Source organism: Mus pahari, chromosome 6 (assembly GCF_900095145.1).
Source record: "Mus pahari chromosome 6, PAHARI_EIJ_v1.1, whole genome shotgun sequence".
Lineage (NCBI taxonomy): Eukaryota > Metazoa > Chordata > Mammalia > Rodentia > Muridae > Mus > Mus pahari.
In genome coordinates, this window is record NC_034595.1 from 9,970,844 (window position 1) to 9,988,109 (window position 17,266).

Genomic DNA, 17,266 nt, shown 5'->3' on the forward strand with positions numbered 1-17,266 from the left:
CTCAGTAAACGTTAGTGTGAGGATAATAGTGATGGCTGACATGATACTGTCATAAACAGCTAAAGTAGGGGGAAGCTGAGGTTATGAGCTCACGGAGGTACCACATGGAAGGAGGGATTCGCGTTGGGATACAGAAGCTGAGTAAGAGGACAGCAAGCAGAAAGACCTGTGTAGAAAAGAATTGACAAGGAAGTGCAGGATTGTCTTGCTTAGAAAAGAGTAATCTTAGAATGGGGAATAAAATACCCATGGAAGGAGTTACAGAGACAAAGTTCAGAGCTGAGATAGAAGAAAGGACCATCCAGAGACTGCCCCACCTGGGAATCCATCCCATATACAACCACCAAATCCAGACACTATTGCATATGCCAGCAAGATTATGCTGACAGGACCCTGATATTGCTCTCTCTGGTGAGGTTATGCCAATGCCTGGCAAATACAGAAGTGGATAGATGCTCACAGTCATCTATTGGATGGAACACAGGGCCCCAAAGAAGGAGCTAGAGAAAACCAAGGAGCTAAAGGGGTCGGCAACCCTATAGGAGGATCAACAATATGAACTAACCAGTACCCCACAGAACTGTGTCTCTAGTTGCATATGTAGCAGAGGATGGTCTAGTCGGCCATCAATGGGAGGAGAGGCCCTTGGTTTTGCAAAGATCATATGCCCCAGTACAGGGGAATGCCAGGGCCAGGAAGCAGGAGTGGGTGGGTTGGGGAACAGGGTGGGGCGAGTGTATAGGGGACTTTGGGGATAGCATTTGAAATGTAAATGAAGAAAATATCTAATAAAAATGTATTTAAAAAAGAAGAGAAGAGAAGAAGAGAAGCGAAGAGAAGCAAAGAGAAGTGAAGAGAAGCGAAGCGAAGAGAAGAGAAGAGAAGAGAAGAGAAGAGAAGAGAAGAGAAGAGAAGAGAAGAGAAGAGAGTAATACCCTAAAGTATATCTGCGTGGAGGCTGACTTTCTTCTAAAGCTTCTATAGGTGATTGGAAGGTAAAGATATTCTTCATGGGCTTAGGGAACCTCATGCCAGGATGAGGACATCTGGTTTTGCCTAGAAGGCTAGAGCCTGTTTCTCTTTCTTCCTTCCCCCTTCTTTACTGTCTTTCCAGTTCAGTCCTTTTGTTAGTGGCTCCATTTGTTTGAAAGCAACGTTAAACAGTCTTCAATATAAAGAACAGGCAGAGGTGGGCTTCTCTGTTCAAAAGACAGTCATGAAGCTCTTTAAACCAGGTCTAGGTTCCCCTAGAAAGCACAACCTGTGGTGAGTACATAGGTGCATGCTTGCTTTGGGGGATATAAATAACATCTGTGAATAATAGCAGTAGGGTTAGGTTACAGGAAAGGACAAAAGCCATTATATAGGGAGCCGTACATAGCTGATCATCACTCTGGACTCTTGCTATGGAATAGTGTCCTCCAGGCATAACATGCTACCACCTGAAATCAGACTAGCTGTGGTTATCCACAGTGAACACTGGAAACAGAAAGCCTATGAACATTTTTTCATACTAGGAATTAGGGGGAGAAAAATCATTAGATTCTCATCTCAAACTATAGTCAATGGCTCCTCTCCTCACAGCTACATATATATCCTGACCATCTGTCCATGTCTGTGCATTTGCTAGACTACATAGAAGCTGGAGGTTAACTGAAGGAAGACCTCATCTTTGTGCTTTGGTGGGCTCATCACTCAAGATAGGCTGCAGCTGGTGTGGGACCCTGTCCCCCCTTACCTATATTCTTGTATTCCTAGAAAACCCACTGGATCATTAAGCTGGTCTTGGAACTATTTCTTTGGTCTCCTTAGGCAGTGTGGGCATTTGCTCACATCTCCCTGGGAACAGAAACACAATACCAGTCCGTAGAGGTTGGGTGATGGTTAATGTTGCTTGCCAACCTTAATGGATCTGGAATCAACTAAGACATGACACTGGGTGGGTCTGTGAGGAAATTTCCAGGAAGGAACTTAGCTGAGGGAAGAACACCCTTCTCCAGAGTGGGCAGCACCTTCTGGTAGCATCCCAGATGCAAAGAGCTCAGAGGGGAAAGCAGTGTTGCTTTGCCTGCCCACATTCCCTTCTTGATGGGTAGCACATCTATCCATCTACACTGCTGTTGCCACCATCCTTGCCTGACACTGGAACCCAACCTTTCTGGCCTCTGAGTGTAGATTAAAGACCCATAGCTTTCCAGTTCTTCAGTACCTGATTGGAATGCCTACATCCAGCTTCCTACACTCAGTAGCTACCAAGCTCCCAGCCTTTACACTGTGCAGATAGTAATTGTTGAACTACCCTGTCCCTATCATATAAGCAAATGAAATAATTTCCCTTTTATTATACATAGGCATGTTGTTGATTCTGTTTCTCTAGAAAACTCTAATACAGGTCTCTCTGGAGAGAAAAAAATGGGACCAGTAACCCGTGTGCTTCCCTCCATTTTCAGTTTTGACCAAGCAGATGCTGCGCAGCTTCCCATGAGTCCCCCAGGAGGGTGTTGGAGAAAATTGGGTAGCTGCAGCCGGTGTCTCAGATGCTCTCAGTGACAGCTAGAGTGAAATGATGAGAAAGGAGGGAAGGACACAATCAGGCAAACACAGTTAAACAAGATCTCCTTGACATCATGGACATGATGGGTAAAGGGTGAAGAGATAAGAAGTCATTGAGATAGACCAGGGAATGTCATGATGGAAAAAAAGAACACCCGAGGAGTAAAACCAATTTTAAGGGTGGCTAGGGTTTGGAGAATGCTTGTGGAGGGAGGGACAATAACTGGAGTGAGTCCCCTCCTACACCAGCTACATGTTCGTAGTGCTGTCCACCAAACAGGGACTTTAGAAGGTGTCTGGGAATTTTATTTTTCCCTTGACTTGAGTAGAAATATTTTCCTTTTCGAAGTGGAGGGATAATGTGTCTTCAGTTTTCCTGAAAGCTAAATAAATGCACTGTATAAAACAGAAAGATATGCCAAAGTCATATAAACAGGGCCGCGGCACGGAGGCTGCTTTGTGCAGGGGACTTGTGTGATTATTTTCTGTTCCATGAGCTCCACGGAGCTTCTTGGTGTCCTTGTAGCCTCAGGAAACAAGATCCTAGGCACTAGATGGAATTTTCATCTATTTTGAAGACAAAGGTGATTTCAGCCAAGGATAAAATGATAGACCTCTAAGGATGACCCGATGAATCTGTGAGGATGAGGTGATCGACCTGAGGATCTAGTGATGGGCCCTTAAGAATGAACTGGCAGATCTGAGAGGATGAAGTGAAGTTCCCAGGGAAACAAATCCTTCATTGGAATGTGGATCTTCACTGAAACCTACACACAATTCCCATTCCTCAGCCTCTCCCCTAGCTCCCCTGTCCTCTTCACCATCAGCTTTCCCATCTTAAAGATGTCCAGGATGGGATACTTTCATTATCCTTGGTTCAAACAATCGCAAAGCATTGCCTCCGAATATCCAGTGACCTTGCTCAGGCATCTCTCTCTCTCTCTCTCTCTCTCTCTCTCTCTCTCTCTCACACACACACACACACACACACACACACACACACACACCTCTTTGCTTCTTTTTAACATGAAACACAAAAGCAGATGTGCCCAAGAATTCATGGCCTGAGAAAAGTGAAACCTGTAACTCCTGAACTCAGGTTCCTGAATTGATGCTCATTTCTAGTATAGGATTGGTATCACGCCCTTGACCCACTCCTTACCCTAAAGAAGCGAACATGAATGCTAGTATATAGCAGATTTCATTTGTCATTTCCTCTTCCTCCCAACTGATCTAGTCTCTTCCCATCCTATTACTCTGTTTTTCTCATAGTTCACTTGGGAAGTGCTTCCCTGAAGTTCCCGACATTACTGTGCTCCTTTTATAGCACAAGACCAGCACAGAAATTCTCTTCTGGATCACTTACAATTCCTTTGAGTCTACCATTTGTGGCACTGAGTTCTTTAGCCTGGCATCAAGCCCTTGTGTGGATCTTGGCTCTTCCGGTTCCACATGCTTCCAGAAACGAACCTGGCTATACTGGGAAGAGTTTTGTGTCTTGACAGCTATAGCCCCCCAGTGAGTGGATTTGTTGTTGCGTTGAGCATGCCCACTACCATATTGGAGAACTGTACACAATATAGACCAGTCTTCATGAGAGTTGCACTGGCGTTACTCACTTCACATTCTCTGTGAATTCACACAGAGACTGGCTAAAACTCAGTTGGTAGTTACTGAACCACATCCACCTTTGAATTGATTCGAAAGGCTAGTGATACCTGTTTTAATGACCTTGAAGAGTTACTATAAAAAAGATGCACAGTGTGTGTAAAAGAGGCACAGTAAGAGGTTCCAAGTGATTATGGAATAGTCACACAAGTTTATAAAACCACCTCGAAAGGGAAGAACAGCTCCATTTTCTTTATGGAAGGAACTGTGTTCAAATTCTAACTAGGGTTTGGCATAAGAACATATTCAGATCATCTTCAGTGTTCATGGAACATTTCAAGCCAGAAGGCAGTCTGCCATTTCGGTTCAGTGGGTCACAAGAAAATTCCAAAAGGCTCAAGTTGACCTTAACTTCTTAACTTCTCCCAGCTGAGGCTCATTTTTCTTAAGTGTAAATGGAGACATCATGGTGAGATTCCCACTCTGAGTGTTTGTGAGGATTATGCAAATTTAGAAGACATAGGTCCTGGTTTCTGCCCCAAGTAGATGTTAAGTAACTGAGGGTGATGCTGGTGATGATAACGACATTGACAGGCAGGTGAGAGATGCTTTCCAGATCTCTGCTCAGACCTAACTTGTAGGTCAGCCTAAGTGATGCTTCTTAAGACCAAATAGAGTCAGATTCTCCAGGAGAATTGGATCTGGCAAGATGACTAGACATGTGGAATGGGTTATTGGGAGAGCAATTAAAGCCAAGGCTAACCTCATGAAAAATGAGATGTGTTTCCTTTAAAGAGATAGATAAAAATATGCTATTAAATAAATGAAGAACTTGATGAACCAGGAAGGACCAACACAGATACTGAAAAACAAAAAAGTCGAAATTATTTCTTCTGTCTTAGAATTGGATTTCAAAACAAACAAGGGATGGCTTTGTATAGTATGGTCACTCAGCTGGACTACAAAGCTGGCTGGCACCAGGCAGTGGTGGCTCATGCCTTTAATCCCAGCACTCAGGAGGCAGAGGCAGGCAGATTTCTGAGTTCGAGGCCAGCCTGGTCTACAGAGTGAGTTCCAGGACAGCCAAGGCTACACAGAGAAACCCTGACTCGAAACAAGCAAACAAACAAACAAAACAAACAAAACATAACAAACAAACAAACAAAAAAGCTTGTTGGCTGCATGCCTGACAATGGGGTGAGATGAGGTTGCTTCTCCATGGGCTCCTATATATGAATGAAAGGTACCTACCAGACAATAGGGTGCCTCATAGGCTGTCTGTGCACTCTGCCTGCTTGCTCTGGAAACATGGTTGATTCTGGGCTTATCTGGTTTAGGAAATACTCCATGCATTGCCAAAGGGTTTGGAGCTGGAGAAGAACTCAATTCTCTAGAAGGTTATTTGAAAAGATATATTTTTAGCCTGCATCCAAGAAGTGGTATCAGGCAAGGCAGTTGTGCAGGAGTGTGCAAGGAACTTGTGTTAGGAGTGTGGGGAAATCTTGTACTATCAGTTGTTATCCCTTATCCTAGAAGAGAGTGTGCTCTGAGCAAGGAGGCACAGATCTATGGGTGTACCCAGCCTCAGATGAGCAGCTATTCAGAGAAGAGATTAGTAATGGACTTTTGTTCTCTAAACTTGGCTGATGTCAAGTCATACTCCTGTATTACAAGGGCCAGACTTATGAAATGAAGCTTTTTGAGATAGTTGGGTCTGGGGAAAACACAAGTAGGTGCCTACTGCTTTCCTTGCGTGTTTTTCACTTTTTTGCATGTCTGTGCCCACAAAACGTGTACATTCTCTGGTATACTCCAAGCTCTGGTTTTGGCAATGCCTGTCTTCATCTTCCATGAGAAATGGGTTTCAGAATACAACATGGGGCCATCTCATGAGACATGTTTTCAACCTTTGACTGAAGAACTCCAGAATAAACGTCTCAGCTGGGAAACATTCATGCTTCGGTTGGGAAGAAGCCTTGTCCTAAACCACACTGTACCTTCTCAGATAGCCATGGGGAGAATTAATTCATATGCACCACACCTCAACAGAGACAGTAGTGGCATGGGAGTAGTAAGTTCTTTCTTGGAAATATGTGCTTAGATCAGAAGAGCAATAACGAAAGCCTTTATAGTGACTGAAGTTCACCGTGTCTCTGTCTTGCCTTTTGTCTTGGCCCATGTACCTCTTCTGTGCCAAGAACCATTCAGGGCTCAGCATGGCTCTTTCTCAAACTAAGATGAACACCCACAAGGCTAGTTTGGATCGGAGAGGAAGCTACCCGTGATCCTCTACTCCCTCTCTTTAGGAAACAGTGGCAGACTCTGGCAGCAGAGCACCAAGCATATGAATCTGTCACTGAAAACACTTCAGGAAAAGAGGCACCCGTAGAGGGAAGGAATCAAGACTGTCATTTACCTGACACTTCCAACAGTAAGGGACTATTAGTTAGCCAGGCCTCTGAGCTGACGCAAGTATCACTTGAGTTAGAAATGCAGATTTAGGTTTGCCAACTATACCTTAATTAAGGCAGAGAGATGTTTGATATAAATAGATCATGCCATAGAACAATGACAGATTACTGTGGCTTCTTTGAAACTTCCCTGAGAAGAATGACATCAGACATGAGCTCTGGAACACACAGAGGCTCACATCGAGGATGGCTTGAAGTCTACAGGCTGATGCATCAGTGAGGAGATAATGAGAGGAGAGACATGTTGGCTGACTGCAGTCAATTCCTGGTCCTGGATGGTAGATGTCCCTCCCTCTTCTTCAGTGGAATAGAAAGAGATATTGAAGATTGAGAAGTAACCCTCCCAGATCATGATGCTAGTAATTGTCCAAAACATACCATCTTCTCTATCATACTACCCAGGAGCCTTTGGGATTCATAAATTACATTTTCATGTAAATTTATCTGCTTATTCTAGCAAAAGTCAGTCAAGCAAGAGAGGTAAACTTTAAGAGAGTGGTGAGAATAGTCTAGATTTTTATTAGACAACACAATTCTGTTTGGTATGCCCCTATAACAGACTACATACTCAATCTGTGACTTTATGAAAAGACTGAGTTTTTCTTAATTATCTCCAAAGCAAAAAATATACTAGTCTCTCTTTCCACGAGGTTGACTCCCCTACTTCCTGTTACAGCCAAATCTCACAGCCTCAGCTGTTCTTCCCTTCAGAGAGTCTTCCTTGTTCAACGAGGGAGCCATAGTGATAGCCCCAGGGTCAGGCTCTACTGAGTGCCTCAGCTTTGTTCCCACATCTAGAAGATCTAACACTGATGACCAAGTGTGGCACAGGTCAGTGACATGGCATCTGGGTTATCCATATTCTCATATTTTTACCCTTTTGTGACATATAAGAAGATTTTGTGTGACTTACACTCCTGTGTTCTTATACGTGAGTTATTTAGCCATTGCAGTTACAGCTAGACCTTTGTAAATTTAGAAGGGTTTTTACATGTAATGCTATAAAATTTCTCATTATACAGCTCAGAACTCTTGACCTGCATAATGAATTTACTTTCTTATTAACATTCCAATTACCTAGTGTAACTATGTAGGAAGTTACTGATTTTTACATATTTATTGTAACCATTTCTGAAGTCTACTAAGTTTACCTTCTTAAGAAAGAGAAAGTGGTGAGCCCCCCCCCCTTAAGAGCTCTATCCATCTGCACTTCATTTCACTGACTTAAATTTGTAGGAGAATATTTAATGGTATCAGCTGGTAGGGGGCATTTCTACGTTCTTGAACCTGGTGCTTACTTGAATGTCATTTTTGATATTCAATACCATGTAAGAACTATGCTTTTGTACTATCTCTTATTTTATGAGGATGCCATGTTTAACTGTGCTTAACTGTGACCATCTTCTATTTTTCTCAAACTGTATGATATAATCTGAATATCAACATGTTTGTGTGTCTGTCTTTGCCCTTCTGGCATGAAGCCTATGCAGCCAGAGTGTACTGTTTTCTTGTGGTACTGCTAGTTTTAGACTACTAACCTTATATTGCCACATATTAATTGATTAAGAATTCCAAGACTATATTAAGGAAAGGGATTTTTATTCACTTTGTAGACACTGCTATTGTCTATATGACAAGGAATTTGTACCAGTGTTTTATATTCTGAGGCTCTGCCTTGTTGTAACAAAACATAAAAGTACTGAAGCATCATGAGATAGTCCTAGTAAAATGGATCTGCAAAGACCATGTCTTTATATATTGTACCATTTTGGTATTTATAAATTAACATACTGTCATATATATATTGTGTGTGGTGGTGTGTGTAATATATAATAGTATATAACATATACTATATGTTATATATATAATATATAATATATATAACAAGGGAAGGAAACATGCTCCAGATGGGCTTTTTTATTATATATATAATTTATCTTCTCCCATTTCTTGTTCTTGACAAGAGAAAAATGTATTGAGATTGTAATTTGATTTTTCTCCTATGTCAAGAGTTTGAAAAAAATCCATCTGGAGCATGTTTCCTTCTCTTGAGGGACTGACTAATAATGGCTTTTGTGATGCCTCCTGAAAAAAGAGGCAACTAGAAAATACCCCATTGTTACTCCCATCCTGGAGCCTCTGTTTGAGGAACTTCTTGAGTGAGGCTGGTATTGGGGTGGAGAAGGAGGCAAAACTGGCCCTACAAGGTACGAGACAGTTGTCATTCTGTCCTAGGATGAAGGAGCATGCTGTGGCAAGTCCCATAGAGTGTCCTGAAAGGTGCCAAGATCTTTGATGTAGTGGCATAGGGTGTGGCAATCTTGAACATCGAAAACCTTGAGACCTTTGCAGAATAGCCCAGTACTCACGCTTAGCATGGTGGCAACAATTCCCTGTGAGTGCAACAATTTCATGTTGTGTTTTTATCACTTGCTCTGAGTTTCAGAATGCAGTCGAGTCTTCCACCTCTCGTGTGTCCTAGAAGCCCTTGTATGAAGCCTGGAAAGGTAGGGGGAAGTTCCTTGAATCCCACCTTACAAAGGCAGTAGTTTGCTTCTTACATTTCCCTATCATCTATTGGTAAAACTCTTACAGTATTTTCAGAAAAGGTTTAAGCATTGCTCTAGTTTTCACATGAGGAAACTGATGCCCAGAGAAGGTTAAGTACCTGGTCCAAGGTTAGGATACTATCTCAAGTTAGATGATCTGGTTTTAGAGTCCACAGCTGAACAATTGCACAATGCTATTTTACACAGAAAAAGAAAGTATATTTCTTACAGAAGAACTACTTTATGTCATACATGGTATTAGATGCCATGTGTATATATTTGTATGTGGGTACATAAAATATCTCTATATGAATATAGATCTAAAAAGATTTATGTGTATGGGTTTATGTGTGGGTATGTAGCCCAACTCTTACAAAGAACTTTTAAGTAAGGTCTTCTTATTATATTAATTTCCCACCTTATGTTAAAGAAGAAGATGGAGAATTATTCTAATAGTTGAAGACTAACTCCAGTCTTACAATGATACACCTTAGTGTATTTCTCTGCAATATGAGTATTTGTCATTTAATATTAATTTGTCTTTTACCATTATCATGTGTACTGAGCAAGGTTCTGGAAATAGTAAGATCTCGCTAACCATAAAAAGATGTGCTTATTCCCACCCTGCTATGGAGATTGCGATCTGCACTGGTCACCTCCACGGAAAGCCTCTCTCCAGCAGTTGCCAGGATACTGAGGCATACATTATAGCACAGAAGGGATGGGGACACCAGGACTTGGACAGTGGCCTTGGAAACTGATTGTTGACATGTGTTTGTGGGCCCCTTGAAGTGGAAATTAGATCATACTTCTCCTGGACCTGGCAGTGTCAACTGGCAACTGTTAAAGGCCAGCCATCTCACCCAATTCCTTCTCCTCAGTCTTTAGGGAAGCCAATCAAGATGTGCTCCAGTCAACACGCTGCGGACTTTCAATTATGCTGGCTTTTGCAGGCAGTAGAAGTGCTATGAGTCTCTCATGGGACCAATGGAGAGTGTGCCATTCCAACATTACTCCGAAGAGACTTGTGAAGGTTTCTGTATTAGAGATGACATCAGGCACCTGCCACTGCTCTGAGGTCATGCTGTGGTATTAGCTCAGGATGAAATGTTAACCCATGCTAGCAAATGAAGGGGATGAAGTATTCCCAGAGTGTCTCTTCAGTCCAGCCTCATTGAAGTCACAGCTCTAAACCTTTACCAAAAAAAGAGTAAATCTAAGATAATGAAAGTTTCGGAGAAAAGGTAGCAGGAAACCATTCAGGTTTAAAGATGGGTTCTTTCCCTGTAAACATTGGAGAAGTATGTCTGGGGAAGAAGGTGTTTTGAGGGCTTGGCAAGGAGTATGAGAGTGGAGACATGCCTCTAACCCTGTGCTTCTCCTGTACGCATGGCTCTCTAGCACACACATACATACAATATACCAGTCGTTGAACACTGCTAGGATATTTTATGCTTTACTTGTTGGGAACCAAAGTTTGTGCTAACCTCCAAATTTTTTCCCTCAAGTATTATGATGCCAGATAATGGCAGAAGCCACCCTCTTCTGGGTCCTGGGGTTTGGGCCTCAGCTCTTGACCAGTTCTGAACTACAAGTTCTGAATCTTTCTGTTTCCTATTTTTTCATTAATTTATTTACTTACTCACTTTGAATCCCAATCACAGCCCCTTCCTCCTCTCTTCCCAGTCCCATTCTCACAAATCCGTCCCACCCCAAGTACCACCCTCTCAGAGAAGGGGAAGCCTCACGTTAGGACAGCCTCATCCTGAAACATCAAGCCCCAGCAGGACTAAGTCCATCCTTTCCCACTGAGGCTCAACCAGGCAGCCCAGCTATGGGAAGGGGATCTAGTGGTAGGGAGCAGAGTCTGAGACAGCCCCTGCTCCAATTGTTAGGGGACCCACGTGAAAACCAAGCTGCACATCTGCTACAAATGTGTAGGGGGGCTAGCTGCAACTTCTGCATGCTTTTGAGTTGGTGGTTGGTTCTCTGAGAGCCCCCATTGGCTCAAGTTAGTTGACTCTGTAGGCCATCTTTTGCTGTGACATGGAGAAGTCACAGGAGGGTGTCAGGCTCCTTCCTTAAGAATCTAAGTGATAACATACCTCAGGTGACTTTTTTCATAATTCAGTGTAAAAACTGGGATCTGTCATGTGTTTCATCTGGGAGGTTGCAGCTGAGAGTGAGGAAATACATTCTAGCACCAGGGTGTGTTTGGTCCTGAAGCTGTGCCTTAAAAGTCAAGTGTCCTTGAGCTTACTGCCTCTCAGTCTCCTATGTCCTCATTTATAAAGGTTTACAGGAAAGTGGATGGAGCTGGAACATATTAAGTTAATCAAAGTGACCCAAATTCAGAAAGCCAACAGCCATATGTTTTCTCTGCTATACAGTTCTTAATGTGCAATATGAATAGTATGTTATATATATATGTATTTATATTATATTTTATATTATGTGTCTCTTTGTGTGTGTGCAGTGTGTGTATGTGTGTTTGTGTGTGTGTGTGTGTGTTCATAATGGGTACAGAGTTCTCAGATTATCCAGGGCTTCTGCTTATCAAGTTTATCACTTGATTTCTGACTCCCTGTCATTAAGAGGTTGAAGAAGCTACTATTAGGAAATGTTCCTCAGAGCAAAGCTCTTCCAGTCCCTTCTGCTGTAAAGGGTCCTCCTCTATCGCCCCCAGGGACTCATCTGTACTTCTCAGAAAGCTGAAGGTGGCATCTAGTTTTTCTTCCCTGCCCATTTGAAATTGTAGTCTTTCCACACTCTTCTTGACCCTCAGCTCATGCCCCTCTTTACTAGTTTCAAAGTCGTATCTCCCAGCCCAGTACTCCTTTCTCCCAACCGTGTGAGTGGCCTTTGGCATCCAGCAGGAAAAGAGAGGACTTGCAAGGTCTGGCTTCACCTCTCCCGTTTGTCATTTTCCCGTGTTTTCTGTATGTTTTAACATACAGAAAGTTTTTAATTAACCCCCTTTTTAGAGATTAAAGACAAAGTAGAAAGAAGAGTGCCCAGAACTAGAGCAGATTATTTTTTTGGTTATTTTGTGCTTAAAGTCAAGAAGACTCGTCACCAGGTTCACCAGAGGGAAGGCGATTCCCAAACACTGGTGTCCGTGTTGGATCCCCTTGTTGCGCCAGATGCCAATCTGTGACTAACTTTATGCTTTCCCAGCCCAGTGAGATTGGGATGGTTTCTTGGTTTTCCAGGTTAGAAAACATGGACTCACGGAGATGAAGCAACCTTCATGTGAAATCGCTCAGGAAGCAGCAGAGCTGGAGGTCCGATGCGAACCTGCCAGGCGCTCAACCCTGAGGTTCTCTTTGCTGTTTTAGATGTTATCACCACAGCGGGCTAATCAAGGCACCTTTGCTGGCTGAATCTTAGAAGTATCTTTCCTTGGTAGTAGAGACGGGTGTTAAATAGGGAAAGGACTTGAATGTTTGGCTTCTCTCGGACCCTGAGCCTGGGAGAACTGCAGGGCAGCTTCTCGACTCAGAGGCCTGGAGGTGAGTTCCGATATGACATCAGCAGCCTCACAAAGCCAGCTTAGGAATCTCGAAACCATGTGTGTGACTCACATGTCATTGTTATAGCTGTCGGAAATACACTAGCGTGGCTTTGAAGAGCACTCAATGAAAAGTTGGGTTTCTAGAAACTAGTTTCTCAATATGCTTTAAGCGCACGGTTTAAAAGCCTTTTTCCTCTTGACAGTGTCCATGCATGAGGCCCTACATTATGTGACCAAACAGCTTAACAAGGGCATAGCTGCTTTTATAGACTCCGTGTCTCAACACATTCCACTAAAGTTATAGCAGGTGACTAAGGAGGATTTCGCCACCGGGACATTTTGAGTTGCAAGCTATAGGAACTGTCATTTGGTGGAACAATGTATTAAGCATGTTTTCATGCACTCAGATTACAAAATAATCCTTTAGAAATCATAAACAAGAGTTCTTTCAGTCTAACTCATGACTGACAATAATGACCAACCATGCCAGTTGGTTTCTTACAAATATTTTCAAATATAGGAAGAGGTGTGTCTCTTTGTCCAAGTATTTGCTAGCTGATGGAGTTAGGTAAGTATATCAAGAGGGTTTTCCCCCTCAGAGTTGGATCATCTATTTAGAAGCTTAAAATAATTTTTAAAAATATTAGATTTGTCTTATTTTGTAGCTATGGGTGTTTTGCCTACAAGCATCAATGTATGTGTCTGGTATCCACAGAGGAAAATAAAGTTGCAGAAGGTTTGGAGCCAGCCACTATGTAGGTGCTGGGAATCAAACCCATTCCCTCTACGAGGAAATGTAGAACTACTACTGAGCCATCTCTTAGGTCCCTCAAAACTCTTTGACATCCTATGGTATTGCTATGGAAGTTGAAGAGCCAAAGTGTATTTTAGGGACTAGAAGCTGGGTAGTTTAAGAGTCCTGTTCTCTATAGGTTGTGTGTGTGTGTGTGTGTGTGTGTGTGTGTGTGTATTTCTGTGTGCATATGTACACATACATATAAATGTACACACGTGTGAAGCCAGAGGACAACTTGAAATGTAATTTCTCAGGCATTATTATTGTTTATTATCATTATTGTTATTATTATTATTAATTATTTTCACTGCTTTACTTAATGCAGGGTATCTCATTGGCCTGCGGCTTACAGAGAAAGCTAGTTGTTGAACAGCAAGTATCTGCCTATTTGCTGATAGAAATCTCTGTCTTCTTCGGGGAGGCGATTTGACTGAATTGGATGGTGAGCTGGACAGACGTCCCCGCTGCTGAGACTTCAGTGTGCCATCACGCCCAGCTTAGTATTTTATAAGTTCTGAGAATCAAACTCAGGTCCTGGTACACTTTATTATTTGAGTCAAGCCTCCAGCCCTCTTTTCTGTGTGTGTGTTTGTTTGTTCTTGTTTTGTTTGTGATTTGAGGAGAAGAAAGGAACAGACACTTTCATGAAGAGAGGGGGCGGGGAGAGGAAAAACAGCTTCACATTGACCACTAAAAATCTGATAAAATTAAAACAGCAGCATGTTGAGACTTGCTTATCATATCAGGAGGTCCTGACCATAAAAGGATGGAGCACAGGGAGTCCAGAAGTTATTACTGAAAATTAAACAGAAACAAACCCACAAAGACCCGACTTAGTGCTCTGCTGCATTTTGGATTGTATACTGTAAAGAAGTTAGGAGCAGTTTTATTCAGATTTCTATTGCCTTGTCAGAGGCGTTGCCTGTGTGTGATTTTCCTTAACACAAATCTGCCTTCTAAGAGGTGGGCCATTCTGAAAGGCTGAGCACTGGGTTCCAGGATCACTCACAGAAATCTGTCTTCTTTTGGGAGGGGATTTGACTAAATTTGATGGTCAGCTGGATACAAAATTCCAGTAAAAGAAGGGAATGTGACCAAGTTCATACTCACAAGGAGACTCAGCAAACAGGAACTCACAGCAGCCTCTATAAAATGTTTTTAAAAGATGTCTTTGAGTAATACTCATCAAAATATGAATGCCATATTGATCTACCTACTCAGTGGAACCCAAGATGTGGCAGGGATTATTTAAATACTATTGAATAATGGTAGACTGTTTCTTACCATACAGAGACCAATGGGGGTAGAAGGACATAAACTCTAAAGCTAATAATAGTCATTTGAAAGTGACATTGTGAACACTAACACCCAGCTCTTCAGATAACTCTAAAACCCAGGATTGGTTTTTGTTTATTTTGTTTTGTTTTGTTTTGTTTTGTCCAAGGACTGGCAGGAGTAAAACAGAGTCCTTGTCCCCATATACTGAAGTCTAGATCAATTCTAGAGTGTAATTTCTTCTTCAAAGCCTTCCTTTGGGGTCAGGTTGGAGTGGTACATTGTCTGAAGTCACACCCTGACTTGGCTTCTTCCCCTTTGCTCTCCTGGTTCCCCCAGTCCTTACATTCTCATGGAAGCTTGTCCTCATACATCACTTGCTCTAGAATTGTCACCTCCAAGGTGGCTTCTAAGAAACTGAGCCAAGTCAACCAATTATCCCAGATGCTTCATATGAAATTGTGCTTGCATGCTTGTGTACATGTATGTCTCTCTCTCTCTCTCTCTCTCTCTCTCTCTCTCTCTCTCTCTCTCTCTCTCTCTCTCTCTCTCTCTCTCTCTCTATCTCTCTCTCTCTCTCTCTCTCTCCAGTTTTCACTCCCATGATCTTGCTCTAATGGTCTGGAGAGAGACAATGTGATAGGTAGATTTTGTAATCCTCCTTAAAGAAATAAGGTAATCCTTTCTATGTGAATTATGAATGAGGCAGGGGTCCCTTATATGACCTCAAATTGGATGTCAAGCTTATCAGCTTTGCCAGACTATGAAGGAAATGTGTGGACCTACAGTGTCAGGATAGAGTAAGATGGTGATCCAGTCAAATCTAATATCACTTAGGGTTGAGGTAATGTAAATGGCAGTAGCAGTTATTTTGAGTTTTGGCTCCTGGATGTGAATACAACAAGCTACCTTCACAGATATGTAGAAGAGAGGTTTCTTTTCCACCAAAGGGTTCCTGAAAAATCCAGTGCATCCTTGGTTTCAACAAGAGATTAATTCCAGGACCCCATGCAGATACCAAAATCCACAGAAGCTCAATCTCATACATAAAATGGCATGGCATTTGAATATGTTCTATTAATATCCTCTTATACACTCCATATAAGCTCTAGGTACTTACAATGCCTGATACAATGTGAAGAGGTTGGTTATTCATAGTTGTGGGCTCTACTTTGAGGGAGTAATGACCAAGTGGTAGAAAAAAATGTTCATGTCCAGAACAGATGCAGTTCTTCAGAATGTTATTGATCCACAATGGTTAAATGTATAGATATGGAATCTACAGGTAAGTGGGGGAGGGGGGCTACAACAGCATGGGAACTCAGTACTTTCAAGAGAAGACTTTCAATTCAATTGGCACTTAGAACTCCCTGTTGCACAATTCTAATAATCCAAACAACCTAAGAATGTGATGTAGGCTTATAGACTAGGTTGCCTGTGGGTATTGGCATCACTAATAGGAACATCCATAAAACAGATGGGAGGCATAAAATACGGTACTTGGTCTCTGGATTTCTACTGAGGACTGACAAAGAATTCACTGCTGATCCTTTCAACTCCTGGAATATTTGTAATTCTTCAAAATATTCATTCTAACTACTTCGTTGAATCTCTCTGTAGGAATTGAAGTTGTGCCAGACAGAAGTCCAGAATTCTTCGATTGACCAGGCAGGCAGGTAGGCAGAAAAGTGACTCCCTCTTTCATCAGCAGATAGAGTTTCATCATTTACCTGATCCACCCAACTTCTAACACAGCTTTTATTGCACAGAGCTGAGTGTCCTTGTAGGTTTGATTCATAGGCAGGTTTGATTCTACCATGTGTTCACACCAGGCAGCTATTTGTCACTCTGTCCTATCCCTCGACCCTTTACAATGGCACCTCATGATGGCACACTGAACTCTTCTACTGCTCACCTAAACTTGCTGACTTCAGCAGGTGTGCCTCCTCTTGTTCCTGCCATTTGCATGCATTTCAACCATGGCGATGCGGTGTGTGCTCTTTGGAGGGTATAGAGAAGTTAGTGAACATTATAGAGAAAGTAAAAGGATGCGTTTTACAAAAATGACACTCGCTGGATTTGGGTGAGCCTTATCACCTCAACGTCTTAATATCTTGATTTTCATTGCATCTTTGAAGCCATAAAGCCAAGTCAAGCCCAGAGCTCATTCATGTGAGCTCAACTTCAAGCCTGTGATATGGCTTCTCTTTGATGCAAATATTTACTTCTGCCTTTGAGATAGGACATCCATGGACCCCTCACAGTGTGGAGGCAGTAGCAGGTCACTAAGAGAAGGAAAAATAGGATTGTGAGGGTCTGCCTTCCTTGTGGGGAGAAAAACAGGAACACAAAGGTCTACTCACGGATCAGCAGGGAAACAGAGACCCGGGGGTCTTCCCTGTAGAGTAACAAGGACATGAAGGTCCACCTCCTTTGTTTCTGGAAAAGCAGGGCCACAAGAGTGTGTACCTTCCCTGTGAGAGGAGAGGCAGGAGCCTAA